General features: G+C 38.4%; 1 long non-coding RNA gene across 1 annotated transcript; it reads left to right on the top strand.

Moving 5' to 3' along the window:
- Nucleotides 1-225: 225 nt before the first annotated feature.
- On the top strand, nt 226-23,088 carry LOC109245632 (uncharacterized). The gene is made up of 4 exons (XR_002070995.2): nt 226-522; nt 19,616-19,670; nt 20,992-21,127; nt 22,437-23,088. It is a non-coding gene; the product is annotated as an uncharacterized LOC109245632 (long non-coding RNA).
- Nucleotides 23,089-24,235: the final 1,147 nt, after the last annotated feature.

The raw sequence follows: 24,235 nt of genomic DNA, 5'->3' as shown, positions 1-24,235 counted from the left end.
TGTTTAGTGGGCCAGAGCTTAAAAACAAAAAACAAAAAAACAGCAGGTCTGCCAGGCAGAGAAGAAAATGTCCTTCCTAGCTATTTTTTTCCAAAAGCCTTGCCTCTCTGAGAAATGTTACAGTAGGTTATACTATACAGACAGAAGGGAAAGTTAGATGCTTGGGCTTTTTCAGGAAACTTGATTTGAAGACAGGTAAATATTTATTCAGCAAGACAACAAGCACAAAGGCCTTTGCAGTTCCCACATGAGCTGGTCCACGCCTGGTGGCTGTTGGTGGCTGGGGTCGTGACTGAACAGTGGAAGCTTTAGTCCCAAGAACCGCAGAGCCATGTCCAAGCTTGTCATGGAAACCTCAGGGTTTTCCCTTCAAGTGAACTTCAAGGCTGGAAAAATGAGCCTGTAAGTAAGTGGTGACCCGTGTAGGCCAAGGCAAGTGGACCCTTCCTTGGAAATGCTGCCCTGCAAAGACTTCCTGAGCCTCTGCTGGACTGTATGAGGTAGGAAGTAGAAGAATCTCAGGTAAGGACAAAGATTGAATTTTCCTCTACTGCAGATTAAACTTGATTTACACAACTACGGGAATGTGCCACGTCTTGCCCCATGGTGTTGGGGAATAAAATGCATCCTTGCTACATAGATAAGGAGCAAATTCCTGAGAGAGGGGACTAGAGTTGACCTTTGTAAGAAAGCAGTGGAGTGAAGGTCTTGGGGAGGTGAAGGAGGTGATGAAACAAATTAGGCCTCCACACAGATAACATTCCTGAACAAGGCAAGATAAGGGAACAAAGGCATATCCTTGGCTGACTAGAGATAGGGAAACAAAGAAGAGACCACTGTGGGTGGCCTCCAGAGACAGTGATGGGCAGGGAGAGAGGAGGAGAGCTGAATGATGGGAAGGAGGGTAGGGGAAACTTGGAGGAAAAGTGCTTAAGCTTGTATAATCAGTGTGTTGCTTTAAATCGGCCTGCTTGGTGTGGCTTTTTCCCCCCAGCTGGTGGACTGATGGAAGAGACAGGACTGAATGCAAATGGGGAGTTTAGTCTCATGAGTGTGTTCAATGCTAAGGTGGCTTTATCTCTCAGGGGACTACTATAGTAGTCTGTCTATGAGATATAATTGGTGTCATAATATGTATGATGCATGAGGGGACAGGAGGACAACAGAGAGATTGATAGAGAGGGTGAGTGAGGCAGAGCTGGTTGGCCAGGTAGCCAATAGGTTCAAGGGAACCAGCACCCCAAGGACAGATACAAAACTCAATAAGCACAGCACATCCTGCCGTGGTTTGATCAGGATTCAGCAGGGGATGCCAGTTTTGAGGTCAGAGGAGCATGGAGACACTAAGCTGAGTCCCAGTCCTCAGGTTAACTGGCAGGAGAAATAAGCAAACCACACTGGATGGAAGAGGTGAGAGGGGAACAGAGCTCAGAGCTTCCATGAAATCAATAAAGAAGGAAACAAAAAAAGATCTGGACCTCAGAAGGCTCCCAGGGCCCAGCGCTGATGCAGGGTCTACTGGAAACTGGGTCTTGTAGGTAACATCATCTAATTCTAACCTTCCCAAGGTGTGTTGACAGTAGTGATGGTGACAAGTGCCAATCAGCCTGGGCTCAGGAGCAGTGTTCTTGGGTTCAAATCCCTGCTACACCACTTACAACTTGCCTGTGGAATCTGAGTTAACATCTACCCACCTCACGTTATCTCATGGGTGGATGAAGCTAACTGCTATCACCTATTCCAAATATCACCTATTACTGTTTAAACTAATTGAATTAATTCAGGTTAGGTACTTTATACATACAGAGTAACCACACATCCCAGTTTGTCTGAGACAGTCTAGTTTATGCCTACTACCAGATATATTTGTTAGTATAGCTTCCTTTAACTGAATAGTATCTTGGTTTGATTTCTGTTTCTGGCCAAGATGGAATACCATGGGAGGCACATGGGTGGCTCAGTCGGTTAAGCATCTGACTCTTGATATTGGCTCAGGTCATGATCTCACAGTTAGTGTGTTTGAGCCCTGTGTGGGGCTCAGCATTGATGGTGGGGAGCGTGCTTGGGATTCTGATTCACCCTGTCTCTGCCCCTCCCCCCACTTGTGCTCTCTCTTTCTCAAAATAAATAAATAAACTTAAAAAAAATGGATGGGCTCATGACATTTGAGAAAACATGGATGGGCCTAGAGGGTATTACACTAAGTGAAACGAGTCAGTGTGGGAAAGACAAATACTATATTATGTCACCTATATAAGGAATCTAAAAAAAAAAAAAAAAATGAATAGACAAATAAAAATCAGAATCACATCTGTAAATACAGAGAACAAACTGATAACTGCCAGAGGGAAGGGGGTTACGAGGATGGGCAAAATGAGTAAAGAGGAGAGGGAGATACAGGCTTCCAGCTATGGGATGAATCAGTCACAGATATAAAAGGCACAGCATAAGAAATATCGTCAATGATATGATAATAGCATTGTATGGTAACAGATGGTGGCTACACTTGTGGTGAGCATAGCATCATGTATAAACCTGTTGAATCACTATGTTGTACATCTGAAACTAATGTAACATTGTGTGACAACCACAATCAAATAAAAAAAAAAAATTTAAGCCAAATACTTTTTCAGACACACCACAACGTGAAAGAATTTATAACGGCAGACCTGTAACTCAAAAATTATTAAAAGGTCATTTATGAAGAAAAAAAATTATTCCAGATATAAACCTGGATTCAGAAATTTTAACTGCCTGTATAAATACAATAATTTTTTTCTCACCACTTAATTTTATCACTTAAATATTTATTAAAACAACTGCTTAAAGTATTCACACACACACACATACATACATATATAAGCACATATATGTAAAGTTTTAAACCCTGAAGCAACCACTAAAATAACACAATGAAAAGTTATAGCTAATAAGCCAACAAAGGACAAAAAATGGAATCAGGAAAATTAATCCAAAAACAAAGTGGAAAATAGTAAAAAAGGATTTAAAAGGAGACAACAGAAAACAAAGAAAAGGATATAGCCCAAATATATGTATGTAAGCCCAAGCACAATACTCAAATTAAATGTAAATAACCTAAATCCCTCAATTAAAAATCAAATTGTCAAGTTGGATACAAAAAAAGTAATACCCAATTACATGCTGCCTATAAGAAACTCATATTAAATATAAAAATTAAAGGTAAATTGATGAAAAGATATATATCATGCTAATACTATTTGAGATTAAAAGGAAGAGGCTAGGGGCACCTGGCTCTCAGTCAGAAAAGCATGTGACTCTTGATCTCAAGGTTTTGAATCTAAGCCCCATGTTGGGTGTAGAGATTACTTAAAAATAAAATCTTTTTTAAAAATGAGGAGGCTATATTAATATCAGACAAAGTTTAAAAAAAACTTCACCAAAATTAAATATAGCCACTTCAGATGATAGAAGTCAATTCATCAGGAATATATAACAATTCTAAATATTCACATACCTAAACCAAGTAAATCCAGAAGTGATAGAAACTTCCATGAGAAATATATAAAGTGTCATTCTTGTCAAAGATTTCAATACTCCTCTTTTAATTATCAATAAACCACAGAAAATCAGTAAAAAGAAAAAAGAAAAAAAGCTTAGACAACACTCAACCAACTTAATCTAAGTGACATTACTTTAACACTTATCAACAGTAAACATTCTTTTCAGATGTACATGTAATATATATCAAAACAGCTCATATTAAAGGCCAAAAAATAAGTCTCAACAAATTTACAAGGATTCAAGTCATATAATGTGTGTTCTCTGCCCACAGTGGGATTATATTACAAATTAAGAACGGAAAGAGATGTCAAAAATCTTCTAGATATTTGGAAACTAAGTAACACACTGCTAAATAACCCAAGAGTCAGGGCGCCAGGGCGGGTCTGTCAGTTAAGGGTCCATCTCTTGATTTCAGCTCTGGTCATGATCTCATAGTTCATGGGTTTTAGCCCCACGTTGCTTGGGATTTTCTCTCTCCCTTTCTGCCCCTCCCCACCTCAAAATAAAAAAACTTAAAAAAAAAAAATCTAAATAATGAGTCAAGAAGAAACCAAGAGTATTTTCAATTCAATGAAAATGAAAACACAATTTATTCAAAATTTGCTAAATGTAGCTAGAGCAGTACTTATAGGAAAATTTATAACACTAAAATGCTTATATGAGAAAAACAGAAAGGTCTCAAATCAACAACTTCAACTTCCACCACAAAAACTAGAAAAAGAGGAGCAAATAAGACCCAAAGTAAGCAAAAGGAAGGAAATAAACATCAGCATGGAAATCAGTGAATTAGAAAACAACACAGAAAAACAATAAGACCAAAACTTGGTTCCTTGAGAAGCTCAATAACATTGAAAAAAAAAAAAAAATCTAGCCATCAGGAAAAAAAGAGACACAAATTTCCAATATTAGAAATAAAACAGGTGACATCACTAAAGATTCTACATATAGCCAAAGGATAATAAGAAAATATTGTAAACAATTTATGCCAATAGATTTGACAACTTAGACAAAATGGACCAATGACTCAAAAGGCACAAACTTTCCAAGTTTACTCAAGAAGAGCTAGATTACCTAAATAGCAAAACAGCAAACAGATTAGTTGTTAAAAACTCCCACAAAGAAAACTCCAGTTTCAGGTGGTTGCAAAGGAACTGCTACCAAACATTTAAGGGAATAACAATCCCAATTCTAGGCAAACTTTTCCAGAGAATTGAAGAGAAGGGAATACTTCTGAACTAATTCTATGAGGCCCTTTACTCTGCTTCAAAAGAGAAAGAGAAGCATTGCAAAAGAAAAAGGAAAAAAAGAAAAGAAAACCACAGGCCAGTGTCTTTCACGAATATAGATGAAAAAAATAGTAACAACATATGAGCACATTGAATCCAACAATGTATAAAATAATAATACATCATGACCAAGTGAGATTATCCCAGGAATAGAAGTTGGATTTAACATTTGAAAATTAAAGTAATTAATGATAGAAAATTTTAAAACTTAGCCATTTAATAATTTCAATTGATTCACAAAAAGCGTTCAACAAAATCCACCATTTAATTCTGATTTTTAAAAAAATCTCAACAAACTAAGAACAGAACTCCTCAATCAGATAAGGATATCTACAAAAATAATGTAGCTAACATAATTCTTAAGGGTGAAGAGCTAAATATTTTACCTCTAAAATCAGGAATAAGCAAGAATATACAATCTCACCATTTCTATTAAACATTGTCCTGGGGTTACAGCCAGTGAAATAAGGCCAAAAAAAAAAAATAATAATAATAAATAAAAACATTGAGACTGAAGTAATGCTACCCTTATCCACCAGTGACACGATCAACTATGTAAAAAGAAAAATTCTCATATGATGTACAAAAAAATTTCTGAAACTAATCCAAGAGTTTGGGAATGATTAAGGATATAAGATCAATATATTTAAAAACTGTATTACATACTAGTAACAAATAATCAGAATTTAAAATTAAACAACAATACTATTTACAATACCATCAAAATTATGAAATACATAGAGATAAACTGACCAAAAGGTGCAGGACATGTATGCTGAAAACTACAAAACATGGTTCAGAAATATTAAAAGCCTACGTAAATGGAGAGATACCATGCTTCTGTATCAAAAGACTCAACATTGTTAATATGTAAAATCTTCTTCTCAAATGGATATGTAGATTCAAACCATTCTTAATAAAAATCCCAGCAGATATATTTTTTTAGAAATTCACCATCTGGTTCCAAAATTTATTTAGAAATGCAGAAGACTCAGAATAACCAAAATAACTGTGAATGGGAAGAAAAACTTGGGAAGATTCACACTACAACTGTGAGACTACTTGTAGAAAACAATCAAGACAGTATGGTACTAGTGAACAGGTAGACAAAAAGACAAATGTAAAAGAATAGAGAGCCCAGAAATACACATGTATGGACAATTGAGTTTTTACAAAGATCCAAAGGTGATTTAATGGATAATAGTCTTTGTGTTTGTTTGTTTGTTGAGAAAGAATAGTCTTTTCAACAAACTGATGCTAGAAAAATCATACAAATATACATGTATTTGTATATACATACACATGTACATATATATACACACACATTGTACACACACACACACACACACCCTCAACCCCTACCTAGCTCCATACACAAAAATTAAAGCAAAATGAAAAGAAAGCATCAAGCCCAAATGGGTTTACTAGTGACTTCTAACAAAATCTAAAGAAGAAATTATACAAAGTGTCTATAATCTCTTTCAGAATATATATGCAGAAGGATTATCTCCTAACACATTCTATGAGGCCAGCTTTACCCTGATACTAAAACCAGGCAAAGGAATAAATTATAAGAAAAAATAAACAGACCATTATGTCTCATAAACACAGATGCAAAAATCCTCAACAAAATGTGAGTAAATCAAATCCAACAATGTATAAAAAGGATAATGCATCATGACCAAGTGGTATTTATCTCAGGTATGCAAGGCTGATTCAACATTTGGAAGTCAATTAATGTAATCCATTACACCAAGAGACTAAAAAAGAAAAATCACATCATCATATCAATACACAGAAAAAAGCATTTAACTAAATTTGATACTCTTTCATGATAAAAACTCTCCGCACACTAGAAAGAGGGGAACTTCCTCAACTTGATAAAGGATAGTTATAAAAATATAACTAATGTCATATCCAATGGTGAGAAACTCAAAGCTTTGCCACTAAGATCAGTTACAAAGCAAGTATGTCCTCTCTCAACATTCCTTTTCAACATTATTCTGGAGGTTCTACCTAGTCCAATAGGACAAGAAAAAGAAATTAAAAGTATATGGATTGAGAAGGAAGAAATAAAACTGTCTTTGTTCTCAGATGACATGATCACCTTTATAGGAAATCCAAAATAATTCACAAGAAAAGTTAAAACTAATCAGTGATTACAGTGAGGTTGTGTGACACAAGGTTAATATACAAATGTCAACTCCTTTCCTATACACTAACAATGAACAAGTAGAATCTGAAACTAAAAACAGTATCATTTACATTAGCACCCAGAAATGAAATACTTAGGTATAAATTGAATGAAATATGTATAAGGTCTATATGAGGAAAACTACAAACCCCTGATGAAAGAAGTCAAAAAAGAACTAAATAAATAAGGAGATATCCCATATTCATGGATAGGAAGCATCAAAATTGGCAAGATGACCGTTCCTCCCAACTTGATCCATATTCAGTGCAATCCAAATTGAATTCTTAGCAGGTAATTTTGCAGATGTTTATATGCAGAGGCAAGAGACTCAGAATAGCCAACATGATATTGTAGAAGAACATGTTGCAGGACTGACACTATCTGGCTTCAAGACTTATTTTAAAGCTACAGTCATCAAGACAGTGTGGCACTGGTAAAAGAACAGACAAATAGATCAGTGGAACAGAATACAGGAGCCAAGGAGCAAAAGCAATTCAATGGAAAAAAGATAGTCTCTTCAACAAATCATGCTGGAACAACTGAGCATCCACAGGTAGAAAAATGAATCTAGACACAGACCTTATACCCTTCACAAACATTAACCCAAAATGGACCACAGACCTAAATGTTAATTGGGAAAAATAAACTCCTAGAAGATAACATAGGAGAAAATATAGAGGACTTTAGGTAAAGTGATGACTTTTTATGTATAACATCAAATGCTCAATCCATAAAATAAATAATAAGGTGGACTTCACTAAAATTAAAAACTTCTGCTCTGTAAAAAAACAAAACCAAAAACCAGTGTCAAGGGAATAAGAAGATAAGATACAGACTGGGGAAAAAAAATATTTTAAAAACACACATCTGGGGCCATCTGGGTGGCTCAGTCAGTTAAGTGTCCAACTGTTTCATGGGATGGAGCCCTTCATCGAACTCTGCACTGGCAGCATGGAGCTGCTTGGGATTCTCTCTCTCCCTCTCCCTCTGCCCCTCACTTCTCAAAATAAATAAATAAATAAACATTTTAAAAATATAAATAAATAAAAAGAAAAACACCTATCTGGTAAATGACTCATCCAAAGTATACAAAGAACTCTGAAAATTACACAGTAAAAAAACAAACAACCCAATCTAAAAATGGACGAAGGACCTTAACAGACACCACTCCAAAGAAGATATGTAGATGCTAATAATTACATGAAAAGATGCTCCATGTGATATGCCATCAGGGAAACACAAGTTAAAACAACAATGAGATATCCCTATAGACAAATTAGGATGGCTCAAATCCAGAACACTGACAACACCAAACGCTAGCAAGATGTGAAGCAACAGGAATTCTCATTCACTGCTGGTGGGAACGTAACATGGCACAGCCACTTCAGAAGACAGTCTGGTGGATTCTTACAAAACTAAACACACTCTTACCGTGCAATCCAGCCAGTGTACTCCTTGGTATTTACCCAAAGAAGTTGAAAACTTATGTCCACACAAAAACCTGCACATGGATATTTGCAGTAGCTATCTTCCTATTTCCCAAAATTTGGAAGCAAGCAAAATGTCCTTTAGTAGGTGAATGGATAAATAAACTGTGGTACATCCAAACAATGGAATATTATTCATCACTAAAAAGAAATTCAGGGCCATCTGTCTGGCTCATTTGGAAGAGTGTGCACTCTTGATCTCAGAGTCGTGGGTCCAAGCCCCACATGGGGTGCAGACATTACTTCCATAAACAAAACATAAAAACAAAAAAAAGAAATGCATTATTAAGCCATAAGAAGACAGAGAAGAACCTTAAATACATATTACTAAGTGAAAGAAGCCAATCTGATAAGGCTACATGCTTATGATTCCAACTATATCACATTATGAAAAAGATAAAATTGTGGAGACAGTAAAAAAATCAGTAGTTTCCAGAGATTAGAGGAGAGGGAGGGATGATTAGGGCAGTACAACTACTCTTGAATGATATCATAATGATAGATACATGTCATTATACATTTGTCCAGACCCACAGAATGTACAACACTGAGAGTGAACTATGATGTAACTATGGACTTTGGGTGATTATGATGGATCACTGTAGGTTCATCAATTGTAATCAGTCCAATCTGGTGGGTGATATTGATAATAGGAAATGCTATGCATGTTTGGGGGCAGGGAGTATATGAAAAACCTCTGTAATTTTCCTTTGATTTTGCCGTGAACCTAAAAGTATAAAAAAAAAACAACTAAAGTATTGATTTTTAAAAAAGAAAAAGAAGAAATAAATTTTAGTATTAGCATAATCTTATCTGTCATCATCATAAAGGCCCAAGAATGAAACTAGATCTGATCTGAGGACATGCCCAGGCAGCTGACCTAGGAGAGGGAAGTTGGGGAGACCATACAATATAGACTAAGGGTTTGAGTTTTGGGGGTAGACAGAACTAGATCAAAACCCTAGCTCTACCATTTACTGGCCATGTGACCTTGAGCAAGTTACTAGCCTTTTTTGAATTCTCACATCTCTCTCTTATAAACAGTGGTAGACAGCAGCAGGTGCAAGGTAGTGGTAATACAAACAGTGGTAGCCTCACAGGGTAGCTGGGACGGCCATGGCAGGGGGGAATCAAATGAGATGCTGCGGGGAAAGAGTGTAGAATCACATCCTGTATTCAGTAACCAGAGAACAGCTTATTAAAAAGGAAAAAAAAAAAAAAAACATGGCAAAGCTCTGGGCAAGAAGGGGATTTGAGCATAGATGCTTGGTCACTGGAGGGGACAGTGAACCCCTAAGGCAGTATGCTGCAGTGTGACCCTTGAATACAAGGCTCTCCGCCAAACCCTAAGGGTATTAACAGACTTGGTTCTGTTTTCAGGATGAAATTGGAACAGGAAAAAGTGTGAAGACTTTTTTTTTAATAATCTAGCTAAATGTGTTACTCTTCCTAAGCGAGTTGCTAATGGAACTATCCCACCAGCCACAGCATGTACATAGCAGAACTGTCACAAATGTTTAGAAACAAGACTATCCCTCTGTCGATGAGGATGACCTGTCCTCAAAAAGTGGAGCTTCTTAGGGACAAAAGGTGAGGCCACAGGGACAGTAAGTAATCTGGTCACAGCAAGGGAGAGACAAACAGAAAGCCAGACAGATCTGTTGGCAGAAAACAGCAGATGCAAGGTTGAGCTGACCTTTGAAGGTCGTGCTGCTTACAAAGTTCTTTTTCTTAAGGGCTGTCAGGCTGTCGAAGTACTATTTTCAAGAAGTTAATAACGTGATTCCCAAATAAACAATGGGCATATGCCCAAGTTTTATTTAACTTATGAGTGAGAGAACCAGCAGGATGACAAAGCTGGATACAGAAATCGATACACAGAGGAGGGGGACTGCTGGGTGAAGTTTGCTAAATCAGATTCTAAACTAGCTATGTCCTACAAGGCAATAAAAGCATAACCACTGGGGTTATTTCTTTCTATTGCACATAAATCGTTTGCATCTCTACCAGACAAAAACAGTTTGTACCTTGTCAGTTATTAGTAAATAGTAAGTCAAACAAAATTACATTCCCCAGGAGCAGGGACACATCAAACTAAGGCATATGGGCCATTCTGGTCTGTCTCATGTTTTTGTAAATAAAGTTTTATTGAAATATAGTCACATTTGTTTATGTACTGTCTGTGGCTGCTTCCAATACAACAGCAAAATTGATTAATTGTGACAAAGACCATATGGCTTGCAGAGCCTAAAATATTTGTCACCTGGTTTTCTATAGAAAAAGTTTGCCGACCCCTGCCTTAAATAGTCAAATAAACTTTAGGTGGGCTTGCTACTGAGTATTCTAGCATGACATTGAAAAGATATGCAAATGTCAAATCATCACAGTGATTTAAATATCTTACAGTATGAGGGCGCCTGGGTGGCTCAGTCCGTTAAGCGTCAGACCTCGGCTCAGGTCATGATCTCGCGGTTCCTGAGTTTGAGCCCCACATCAGGCTCTGTGCTGACAGCTGAGAGCCTGGAGCCTGCTTCAGATTCTAACTCCCTCTCTCTCTGCCCCTCCCCTACTCACACTCTGTCTCTCTCAGTCTCAAAAATAAAAATAAACATGTAAAATAAATAAATAAACATCTTATAATTTTATATGTCAATTATATCTCAATAAAGCTGAAAAAAATAAAATTCTGCACCAAGAAAAAGAAGAAAGGACATGGTGGGTTCTTTTGGCTTTATTTACAAATTTCAGCTAGACAGACATACAGATAGATTGATAAAATAGGTGATAGATAATTGGATGACAGATAGATAGATAGATAGATAGATAGATAGATAGATAGATAGATAGTTTTGTTTTTTAACAAGGTCAACTGCCCTTCAGGGTAAATGTAATGTCCACTCCAATAACTATGGCTGAGGAAATCCATGACTTTCTTAGGGAAAGGATTATGTAGATGGCCACCATTATTAATACAGAATTAACAGAAGGAGAAGATGTTCAGCAGAAAGAGTAAAATATGATGAAGACTCTCCTTGGCCCACAGCTTCATCCTTCGGGTTCACTTTTTCCTTTGGTCAGACCCTGCCCACACAGCACTAAGAATTGGATTTGACTCTATTTCTGTCTGGGATGGCAGTTACTCCCTGACAGACCTGGATGTCTGAGAGTGTCTTAAATGAATGCAGAGGCGGGAATGGGGAGAACTATAAGGATGTCCACCGCAGAATTCTTTAATGGCAACAGAGTAGAAATTATCTGAATTTTCAATGATAGGGCATGCTTAAAGAACAATGGCTTAAATTAAGTAGTCATAAGAAACAGAGATAAAGCTGCGTGTTTGTCAATAAGGGAAGACATCCATTATATAGTGTTGAAAGAACAAAGCTGGTCCCAAAGAGGCTGTACAATATGATTCATTGTTTTAAAAGATGTAAGTGCATGAAAAAATTTTAGAAGGCCAAACACAACTTGATAATAGTTATTACCACTGGATAGTGAATTTTCATTTTCTTCTTTGTGATCATCTGGTTTTCTTTATCCTAACTGTTCTATGGTGAGTATGAATGACCTGTATCATAAGCAAACATTAAAGAGTATTCTTAAAGGCTTTCCTCATAGGGAGCTGTGTTATATCAGTTGTTAAAGAGGGTAACATGGGGTGCCTGGGTGGCTCAGTTGGTTAAGCGTCCAACTTCAGCTCAGGTCATGATCTCACAGTTGGTGGGTTCGAGCCCCGTGTTGGGCTCTGGGACAGCTCAGAACCTGGAGCCTGCTTTGCATTCTGTGTCTCCCTCTCTCTCTGCCCCTCCCCTGCTCATGCTCTGTCTCTCTCTGTCTCAAAAATAAATAAAACAATAAAAAAAATTTTTAAAGAGGGTAACATAATTTTTATCTCAAAATATATGCATCTATACAATGGAGTATTACTCAGCAATCAAAAAGAATGAAATCTTGCCATTTGCAACTACATGGATGGAACTGGAGGGTGTTATGCTAAGCAAAATCAGTCAGTCAGAGAAAGACAAATATCATACGACTTCACTCATATAAGGACTTTAGGATACAAAACTGATGAACGGCAGGGAAGAGAAGCAAAAATAATATAAAAACAGGGAGGGGGACAAAACATAGAGGCTCTTAAATATGGAGAACAGAGGGTTGCTGGAGGGGTTGTGGGAGGGGGGATGGGCTAAATGGGTAAGGGGCATTAAGGAATCTACTCCCGAAATCTTTGTTGCACTATATGCTAACTAATTTGGATGTAAATTAAAAAAATATATGTGTATATGCATCTCTGTCAACACAGGACTTTTTATAAAAAGGCTGTAGTATAAAGTCTTATCCCCAAACAATCTAATGCATCCACATCATTATAAACCATTATATGAAAAGTAACTTTCCCAAAGAGTACAGGTTATCATGGAAGAGACAAAGGGAACAGGAAAGAGTAAGAGCATATGTGCAGGTTATGGTACATACTGAGGAGTCAAATTAGCTCTCTTTTTCAAAAGAATATTAACCCAATTAAGCTTCTAATAATTTGATACAAATAAAACTAATCTAAACCAGTATTTCACAAGATAGCATGTGAACTAACCCATATGACCTTCTACCTAAAGAATATGTCCTGGGGCGGCTGGGTGGCTCAGCCGGTTGAGCGTCTGACTTCAACTCAGGTCATGATCTCAAGGTCTGTGGGTTCGAGCCTTGCGTTGGGCTCTGCGCTGACAGCCCAGAGCCTGGAGCCTGCTTCTGATTCTGTGTCTCCCTCTCTCTCTGCCCCTCTCCTGTTCATGCCCTCTCTCTCTCTCTCAAAAATAAATAAACATTAAAAAAATTTTTTTTAAAGAATATGTCCTATAATATGGTGACTTTTTGAGCCAACAAATATTAAGAACGCAGTAGTATTCTTTCTTTTCTCCCTCCCTCATTTTCCATGTGACATCCTTGGCCGTCTCCTGACATTTGTTGTCTCCTGGCAATATGCCAGGTACTCTAAGGGTAAAAAGATCATGGACATCAATGCAACAACTCATTGCAATATGTTTGGATCTGTTGGCCACATGCACTCTGTTCCTGAGGTCAAACTGTTCCACTGATATCCGAACAACTATTTTTACTAAGAATTTTCTGTTTTTACAAAACAACAAAACATAAAGTGACATGACTACCACAAGATATGTGTCTTAGCGTCTAGGTTCTAAGTGAATGGTACTCAAATTCCCTTCTATGTCTAGAATAATAATGAAGCACAGAGTGACAGTGTCCGCTCTGTCTTTTTTCTTCTCAGGGTAAATGTACATGGAATGAAGAAGAAAGGATTGTAGAAAGAAGAGGCGTGGAATAGGACTTACAGATTTTATTAAGAAATTAATACTAACACCCTTCTCATTTTTCATATGAGATGTGGCACTGGATAGGACAGATAGAACAAAAAAGGCTTGGGTTGGACAAAAGTTCACAGGGAAGAATTTTACTAGATTCTGATATCTGAGATTTGTATGGAGTTGCATCGAAATCAAGAGATTGTAGTATTTAGATAGACAAAGAAGAAAAAGCTAAATGCGTGCACAATTAAAGGAAGTTTAGACAATTTATATTTTTAAATGCTAGTTGATTTATTCATGTTGCTATGTTAATGCATTTAAAATGAGCCTTGACAAGGAAATTGGGAATATGCCCTAAGGAATCATTCCACAGTGGAAATTTGTGACCAAAGAGGCCTTTTTTTCAAACTGACATTAGTTTTTCAATGAATTAATTGCAAATTTCAAGAATTATGAGATTTCCTAAGTTATTTGTATTAGGAAATGAACAGGAAAATGTAATTATTTTTCCCCTCAAATAATATTTGAGGTCTGAAAAGAAGCTATGAACTATGTCATATTTCTTGTATCTTTCTGACAGTTTGTAATTACTTTTAATGCTGCTGTTCTCTAAATTATTAATGCTAATCTGTCATGACAGGGGCTGAAGAGAACCAGTGATTATATGCCTTTTTACTAGCAAGCCTGGTTTTAAATAAATGTCTTAATCACAAGAAAATAGAAGAGTAGTTACTTTAAAGGAAATAGACTTGTACCTTCTACCGGGTTCCTCCCATCCCTTAAAATAAAGTAAATGCACAGTGACAACAGTTCAAGCAGGATGACAATCTATGCAATAATTTCTGAAAGTGACATCGTGCGATGACACCCAGTGATTCACAGACTCACAGAGTTGTAAGGTGTTTTAAAAGCTCACAACTGCAACTTGCCTTCTAACACTCAAACTATCTCTATTAATCATGGCCAATGGCTACCTGTTCTCTGTTTGAATATCTTCAGAATGACAGGCGACTCCCTCCCTCCAACGGCACCCATTTCTCACTTATTTTGAGTCAAGATCTTGCTTCCTATAAATTGTACCTACTGGTCTTAGATCTGTTTTGGTAACACATAGAACAGGCAGGACTTCTTCCCAATACATGCTTGGCACCTCTTCAAATATATGGATATATCTTTGGCATTCTCTCTGGTCTTTGCATTTTCAGGCTAAACATACCAGCTTCCTTTAACACGCTCCATGAGATCAGGGACCCTCTGTTTTATTCACAGCTTTATCTCTAGCTCCCAGCATAACATAAATAATAAATAATAGAAGAATAAATTTAAGACTCTATGCATCATCTCTAGTTTCCCACATTTTTGTTTCTTTGTTTGTTTCCAATGACTAGCAAACTTGACTGCCTTTTTCTAATCCTTGGCCGATCACATCCAAATTCTCACCTCAATTCATCCAGGAATGGGACATCCATCCCCAATTTCCTCCTTCTGCACGTTTACACCATCCTAACTTTCTCTACTTTTGTTTCAAAGAAGAAAAGCCTCTTATTTCTCTTCAAGGCTAATGCCACCATCTCACTTGTTTTCGCTTCCACTCTTCCATCAGTCATATTTCTAGCCTATCCTTAATCTCTTTCTTGAGAGACACTCCTTCAGGTATCCACATGCTCGGTTGCCGCCTTCCTAAAAACTAAGCTTTCTCTTATGGCCCTTTGTAGCAACGTGGATGGAACTGGAGAAAGTGATGCTAAGTGAAATAAGCCATACAGAGAAAGACAGATACCATATGGTTTCACTCTTATGTGGATCCTGAGAAACGTAACAGAAACCCATGGGGGAGGGGAAGGAAAAAAAAAAAAAAAGAGGTTAGAGCAGGAGAGAGCCAAAGCATAAGAGACTGTTAAAAACTGAGAACAAACTGAGGGTTGATGGGGGGTGGGAGGGAGGGGCGGGTGGGTGATGGGTATTGAGGAGGGCACCTTTTGGGATGAGCACTGGGTGTTGTATGGAAACCAATTTGACAATAAATTTCATATATTGAAAAAACAAAAAAAAAACAAAAAAAAAACAAAAAAACTAAGCTTTCTCTCTTCAAAAACTGCCACCTTTTTCATCACTGCCAACATCTGTAATCATTTTCTACAGACATATTCTAGTCTCCATTCTAAAACTATCAATATTTCATTGCTAATATAAAAACATACACGGGCGAGAAGTGGTTAAGTGCCACCCAAAGCCTGCAGATTCTTTATGTGGTGAAAATGATTTCTGACAGTGGATTACTAATAATGAGGTGTCAATCAACTGAATTCAGAGACAAACTGAAGGACAGGACCAAGTTCTGTTGTTTAATAAACAAATGTTAGCCCTTTGTAGAAACCTTTTATTGTTCAACATCAACTCATATTTATGCAGACATTGGAATAAAGCTTATCTATCCATAAATATATTTTTTACAAAGGCACACACAGGCAGAATTTTGATAGTCTAAATTCCGTTTCAAAAACAATTTGAAAGTATGCCTTTGAAACGTCTCCCTATTTTAAAATCCACTGTCAAAATTAAATAATGTCACATCCATATCTACCTTTAATTTCCAGAGTGGGTTAATAAGATCAAAAATTAAACCTCTAAAATACACTTTTCTGTTTGCTTATTATTAACCTCTCTTAACACCGCTTTATGCTTCACATTTTTCCACAGCTCACTATTTCTTCATGGTCAATAAATCAAGATCATGATGTGTGTGTGTGTGTGTGTGTGTGTGTGTGTGTGTGTGTGTGTGTTTAAAGCAAGTGGCTGTATTAGGGAATCAGAGCCATGTAAAACATTTGACAATAATTAAAACCAAGAGGCTTTTAGCAAGCACTAGGCTAATTACTTGATGTGCATTGTTCCTCTGAGTGCTAGAAAGCATAATATTGCCTCCATTTTATACATGAGGAAACTGAGGTTCACAAGAGTTATGTAACATGCCTAAGGCTACACAGCCAGTCAGGGGTGAGGCTGTGATTCAAATACTGTAAAATTGATGCTCTGACCCAGGGCGACATGCCACCCTTTATTCCACTCTTTTCCTTGAGTTAAGAATTAGGGCATGGAAGTGCAGAGAGGCGAGGGGTTTATACAAGCTCACACGCTGTTAATTCCAAGAACCTGTATCACCCATCAGGTCACACAACACCTGGGGGGGAAAGATGATTTCCCATGATCTCAGTTCCTTTCTCAGGATCCACTTCTCCCTGGACACCACTGGAGTTCTGACTGGAATGCTGTGGTCAGGTAGGCAACGATCAGAAACCAGAGTTTGACGGGCAGGAGAGAGAAGGAATGAGAGCTTGAATCCCCAGTTCTTTATTTGCTAGACCCTTCAGCTCTATCCCCCACAGTGTGACCCCATATTTAAGGAGCAGAGAAGAACTAAACAAAAACCTCTGTGGCCTCAGCATTTTTTTTTTTACAAATAGAGCTTTAAGAGCAGCCTCTGTACTTGGGGAATACAGCAATGGTAGACAGAGCCCAAAACCCTCTTAGTAATGGATAAGAATTATCCAGGCAGCCCCTAGTCTGACAAACACTGAATCCTTTCCCCACTTGGAGGAAAAAATTAAATTAAATTAAAAATAATATCCTCAAAACCCACACCACCACCAAAGTCACAGAGAACTTTTGCTGAGTTGTACAAGCAAAGGACATTTTTGTAGAACACATTTGCATTTGAAAGTACCAACACATTCTAAATGTGCAGTGTATGCACAGATCTGTGCAGTAGCAATTAGGAACAGAAATAACCAGCGCAACTGAATTAGAGTTGATGAGATTCTGGTGTTCAAGGCAGCCGTTTCCTTTATATGACTAATCCCTATGCATTCTTGGGGTTTCAGATTAGATGTTGCTTTTTCTACAAAGTTTCCCAGACTCCCAAAGTCTAGGCTATGTGCCCATCTGATGAGTTTCACCTTGTATTTCTCCTTCTGGTCGGACATGCTGCCTGAGATCAGTATTGCCAGTTTACTTCTCAGTTTCTCCCCCTAGACTATAGGCTTTGTGAGAGCTGCCTTATATATTGTATCACTAGTATGTCTCACAGTGCCTGGCACAAAGTAGTTGCTCAGTAAATGTTTTTGAGTGGATCAAGACTAAATAAGTAGTGGGGCGCCTGGGTGGCTCAGTCGGTTAAGCATCCAACTCTTGATTTTGGCTCAGGTTATGATCTCACAGTTTGTGAGTTCGAGTCCCACACTGGGCTCTATGCTGACAGTGTGGAACCTGCTTGGGATTCTCTGTCTCCCTCTCTCTCTGCCCCTCCCAAACTCATGCTCTCTTTCTGTGTTTGTCTCAAAAAATAAGTAAACAAACATTTTTTTAAAAAGAATAAATAAGCAGAGACGGAAAATAGGATAATTACTTACAAACACTAAAAAATCTATCCAACTCTGATATCAGCTTCAATTATAAAGTGTCACAAGACCAGGATGTGGTAAGTGGTGGCCATATAAGTAAGTCATAAATATAGGATCATGAAAAAGGAAATATCAGACCCAGACCTTGATGACATCATCATGCTCACTCCTGGATAAGAACTCTACCCAAACTCTATTCGTGGAAGCATTGGTAATTATATAACAGACATGAACTGGTATTTACCTAACTTATCAATGTTATATTTCCATCTGTTCACATATCTGCCTATCCATTTTCTAGCTAGCTACCCATCCATTTATTACCTATCAATAGCCTGCTTATCTAGCTATCTATTTATCCATGCATTCACGCATCCATCCAACTGTCATAGGCAAAATTATAAAGATGTCCCCCAAGATTCCTACAGCCTAGTTATAGAACAAACACAAACCTAGTTACTGCTATAAAGGGAATTTGAAGATATAATTAAGGTTCTAATCAGCTGCCTTTAAAATAGGGAGGTTATTCTGGATCATCCTGGTGGGCCTGACATAATCAGGTGTGCCTTTAAAGCAGAAGAGGAAGTAGAAGAAATGAGACAGAAGTGGGAAGCAGGAGACATTCCAAGAGTAAGAGAGACTTACTCCCTTACTTGTTGCCTTGCTCCCTGGGAACCTTGGTCTTATAACTAGGAGGAACTGAATTCGAGCAACAATCTGAATGAGCTTGGAAGGAGATTCATCTCAGAGCCTCCAGAAAGGGACAACAGGCCTGGCTGATGCCTTGACTTTGGACACATGAAACTGAGATCAGAGAAACCAATCTAGCTGCCCAGATTTCTGACCTATAGAACTATGAGATGAAAATCTGTGCTGTTTTAAGCCACTAGGTTTGTGGTAACATGTTACAGCAACAACAGAAAACCAATGCACCATCCATCACTCTATTAACTATTTAGCTACTCTCTATTACCACTTATCTGTTATCCATCTATCCATCTATCACTTATACGCTGTCTATACCTGTCACTTATATATCATTGCTTATTGTATCACCTTACCTATTTTACTTACCTATTGCCTAAATAGCATATATTTACTATGTGTATTTCCATCTATTCATCTGTCTATCTTTGTTGCCTGAACTGACTCAGTTCCCTTAACAGCAGCCTTCTCTCCCTGACGTCCCACCTCTACCCCCAAACACACATGTTTTCCTCCTGGGAAAGGCCAACAACAACAACCAAACAGTGACAACTTGGATAGCAACCCCAAAGGCCATGGGAAGCTCTGTGACCTGCACCTTCCCTGGAATCCCTGTCTCTTCCCAAAGCCTCACATCTGGCTTGTGCTTTCTCCTTGACCCTCATTCAAATAGCCTGCTCAGCTCTGGATCCTGACTCCACCCTGGGATGCTCAGCTCCTCCCAACAGGTAAGTAATTACCTAACTGCCCCATCCTTAACAAGCCTAGGCTCAGTCACTCCCACCACTAGGACCAATATGGCCATTGCTGTCCAAGAAAGACCCCAGATAGTCATCAGGACATAGTTCATTTTCTTCTATGAATAGTATCTGTTTTGTTCCATTTTTGTTTAACATTTATTTATTATTGAGAGACAGAGAGAGACAGAGCATGAGCATGGGAGGGGCTGAGAGACAGGACACAGAATCGGAAGCAGGCTCCAGGCTCCGAGCTGTCAGCACAGAGCCCGACGCGGGGCTCAAACTCACAAACCGCAAGATCATGACCCGAACGGAAGTCAGACACTTAACCAACTGAGCCACCCAGGCACCCCATATCTGTTTTGTTCTAAATGAAGCTTTCTTTTCTCTTTATAAAGACCTGATTTCAAATAACTTTCAACTATTATTAAAAGATACCCAATGCAGGAAAACTGTCACTTATATTCGCCATTCTGATACTAAGAAGCATTATGTCTTAGACAACGGTGCCAGCACAGGGCCAAGGGGCCTCTCACAGCAACACTTACACAATATTTCCTTATAAAAGATACAGTGCTGTCCTTCTACGATCACATGCCAGAACTGAAATGGCCATATAAATCCAACCTCGTAAAGTAAGAGTCAATTTTAACTATTGAAGCCCTTAGAAATACAGGTCTTACAGCATATTACCTGCCAGAATATTAGGTGTGAGGGTTTTATGTAAATATATAAATGTGTATACATGTGTATATCCTTTGATATCCTTTGAGTCCTTGCTTCACACCAGGCATCAGACACACGTACTTTCACCTGCATTTCTTCCTATAATCCCTACAGCTCTATAAAATATGTCCTGCTATTATGTGCATCTTATAGACGACAGGTTAAGAAACCAAAGTCACACAGCTAGAACCTAACAGAGTCAGGATGTAAACTCAAGACTAGTTCTCTTAACGACTGCCCTCCATTTTGTTCTTATCATGGCGAGAGTGGCCAGGCGTGAAGGAAAGGGCATCCTTGCTCCTTGGATGAATCACATTACACCCCTGGCCCTCATTTGTGAAATGAGGGTGGTGGGCCATGTGTTCCCTCAGGCTCCACCAGAACCCAGTGGTCTGCAGTTTCTCGGAGTAGCCCCTGTGGTTGGGTCCGTCTCTAACCAGGATACAGGAGATGGATGTATCATTATCACCTTTCTACTTTCCGCACTAACCTCCTGATGTCACGTACATCATTGTCCTTCCCTTTTTCTAAAGATCATTTAACACCCCATTTAGTCACCTTTGATAATGCTCTTCTTTCAAAGTACAGTGAGAGGAGCAGCTTTCAAGGTGATTTCTCTGCACTGAGGACATGTCAGTCTCTGGGGAGCCCATAGCCAGCATCCTGGTTCTGGAGCAGATGCGACGGGACCAATGTCAACAGCAGGAAAAATAATCCAGGTCCGTGAGAGAGCAACAGGTTGACAAGTTCTTTATTGAAGAACCAGGCTGTAACACACATTACTTGAGCTAACAGCACCATTTAGGAACTGTCTATCCTGACCCTGAATCACAGGAGAAGTAGTCTGTGATGTCAGAAGAGTAAATGCATCTCATCTAAGTCACCAAGTCCAATCAATTATGAATAGGTTCCTGGAGTGCTGGGGTGAAGCACACAGGAGATGAGTCTCCACATAGCAGGAAAGAGCACTGATGGATTAATGATGTCTGCCAGAGCAGAGGGCTAGAAAAGAGGCACCGGGTTTGCGGCCTACTCACAGACCCTGCAAAATCAGTAAAAGGCACAGGCTGTGCCATCAAATCAGCCTAGGTTCAAATATTGGCCCTCCCACTTACTAGCTGTCTAATACTGTGAAAAATTCTTAAACTCTCTGAATGCCAGCTAAAATAGAATAGTTGCAAGCAGAAAGACTGACATGTTTGGGAAGTGCTTAGTGAGGACCCACCAGTGCCTTAGCAATTATCATAAAGTTCCTCAGATAAAAATCAGTGCAAACAAAGCTGCTAAATACAGCCAGGTAAAAATGTTCTCCTTCCCTCCACCTTTGACTTTTGAGACAAAAGTCATAAACTGGCAGTCATGGGCTCAGTCTTGCCTTTAGACCTATTTTATCTGGTCCACATTGTTGGCTTACATGATGTCTAAATAATTTTGGAATTAGTTACAAGTTTATTTCACATTTTTTTTAAAAATTCATGTATCTTACTTCTTTGAAAAGTTTGATCTGACACCACTGACCCCATTGTCACATGGCCATGCGTTGGAACTAACCAGTGGCTGCTGCCTTTGGAGGGTTCCTGAACTCTTTTCTCTTTCCTTTTTTCATTGTAGAATACGTCATATATTCAGGAAAGTGCATAAAATGCACCACAGTTTAAATAGCAATTAGAAAGCCAACATCTATATAATCAAGTCCCAGGTCAAGGAGTGGAACACAGCACCCCAGAAGACCTATCTGTCCTTCCAATCACAATCTCGACCTCCCTCCAAGGTCACCCCCATGCTGACCTTTGGGATAATCATTTTCTTACTTTTCACTTTATTTTTACTGTGTATGTATGTACCTCTAAGCACATAGTTTGGAGAGCTGTATAGACATGAACTCTTACCAAACGTCTTCTTTTGGGTCCAGCTAACTACTCAACATCATGGTTGGGAGACTCACTGAGGTTGACAAATTACATTTATTTTCATTGCTGCATGGGTCAAACATTCTTTCTGTCATCTCTCCACCTGGCCCTATTATAGGCATTTGGATTTGCGCTTTTACATCTGGACACACGACTCCCCTGATACAGAGACATAATTATCATCATAATCATGGTCCACACTCTGACCACTCCAGCCAAGATCCCCAGCTTCTTCTGCAGCCCCACTATGAGCTCGGCTTGCTGACATTACCCATGAGGCTTCAACCTAAGTAGGCTCAGTCTGTCCAATTCCTCCTCCACGTCACTCAATTCCCTGCCCATCCAGTAAGTGACCCCGTCAGCTAAGGCTGACCATTCTGTATTTACACCTTCTTCTCAAAAGACCCCTTCTTCTCAATAAGGAATTAAGAGATTCAGTGAAGCCAGAGCCAGATCACCCTTCCAGGAGCACATCAGGCAGCTCATAGTATCTCCATCCATGACTGTTTGTCATTACCTCGCTTTCCGAATCTTCGTCCAGCTCTCAATCTGTGCAGACATCTCCCCGCCAACCCAGTTTGAATTAATTTGTCAAGCAAAATTTTGTGAAATAATATATCAGCTGCATTACTGAAGTAAGATCTATGACTTCTACTGCAACCCTTTCATCTTCTACTCTAGCCATTCCATCAATAAAACCAATCAGGTTTTCTCGGCAAATTTTTCTTAATAAATCAGCTTTATGGGTCATGGATCCATATTCTTCTTGATGTTTATGGATTTTCATTCCTAATACCAGTTCCATTATTTTACTACAATGGGAGTGAAACATCTAAGACAATGAGAATGGGGGTGCTTTCCAATACCTTCTGGCTATAAAAGCCAAACTCAAGAGTTTCAGAAATGCTGAATGGCTTTATTCTACCAACCCTCTGTGGTGTTGGTTCCAATCTCTCAGGATGGCATACAAGGCCCTTTGACCACCTGACCCCAACCAGCCTCCCATGCATGAAGGACATGACAAGGCCCTGATGTGTCCTAATTATTAATCCTTTTTATTCTCTCTGCAATGCCCCTTGTGTCAAGTAGGACTCTTTAGGTATGAGTGACAGAAAGCCAAAGTAATGGCATAAATTGGCTTAAGTTTTATATATATATATACATACATATATACACACACATATATACATATATACATATATATTATATATAATATAATCTAATAATAATCTAATAATAAACGGATATAATATAATATAATCTTATATTATAAGATTATAATATATATAAGATATATATATATGATATAATATAATCTAATCTTATATATATATATAATGTATATATATATATATTGGCTTATATATATAATGTGTATATATATATATATTGGCTCATGTAATTTAAAAGCTCAGGAATAGCACTGACTACCAGCACTGACGTCCAGTATTCAGATGCCACTTGATCAGGATGTCAGCAAAGAGATCACTCTCTCTCTCTGTGTCTCACTCTCTCATACATTCTGCCCTACAGTCACATAACTGCTTGTGGTTTCTAAAATATTTACATTCCTCACTTCCAGTCCTAAAAGACAGAAAGCTTCCATGGGATATTAGAGGGATTTCCTATGTTCTAGAATTTATACATCTATGGCCATTCTCAACTGAGAGTGATTTTGCCCCCGATGGGATATTTTACCATGTCTGGAAACATTTTTGGTTGTCACAATTTAGGGGGCATGCTACTGAGGTCAGAGGTGTTGCTAACATCCTACAATGCACAGGACAGCCCCTACCACAAAGGACTGTCCAGCTCCAAAGGTCAATGGTGCTGAGGTGAGAAGCTCTTCTCTATGCCCTTTGCCCTTTGCTGTGTAAATTGATAGTGTTTATATTTCTCCCTCTCTAGATGCAACAA

This window comes from Panthera pardus, unplaced genomic scaffold (assembly GCF_024362965.1).
Source record: "Panthera pardus isolate Hobbes unplaced genomic scaffold, ASM2436296v1 HiC_scaffold_19, whole genome shotgun sequence".
NCBI classification, from domain to species: Eukaryota; Metazoa; Chordata; class Mammalia; order Carnivora; family Felidae; genus Panthera; species Panthera pardus.
Note: the sequence above shows the minus strand (reverse complement) of the source record. Positions and strands in the feature narration are given on the sequence as shown.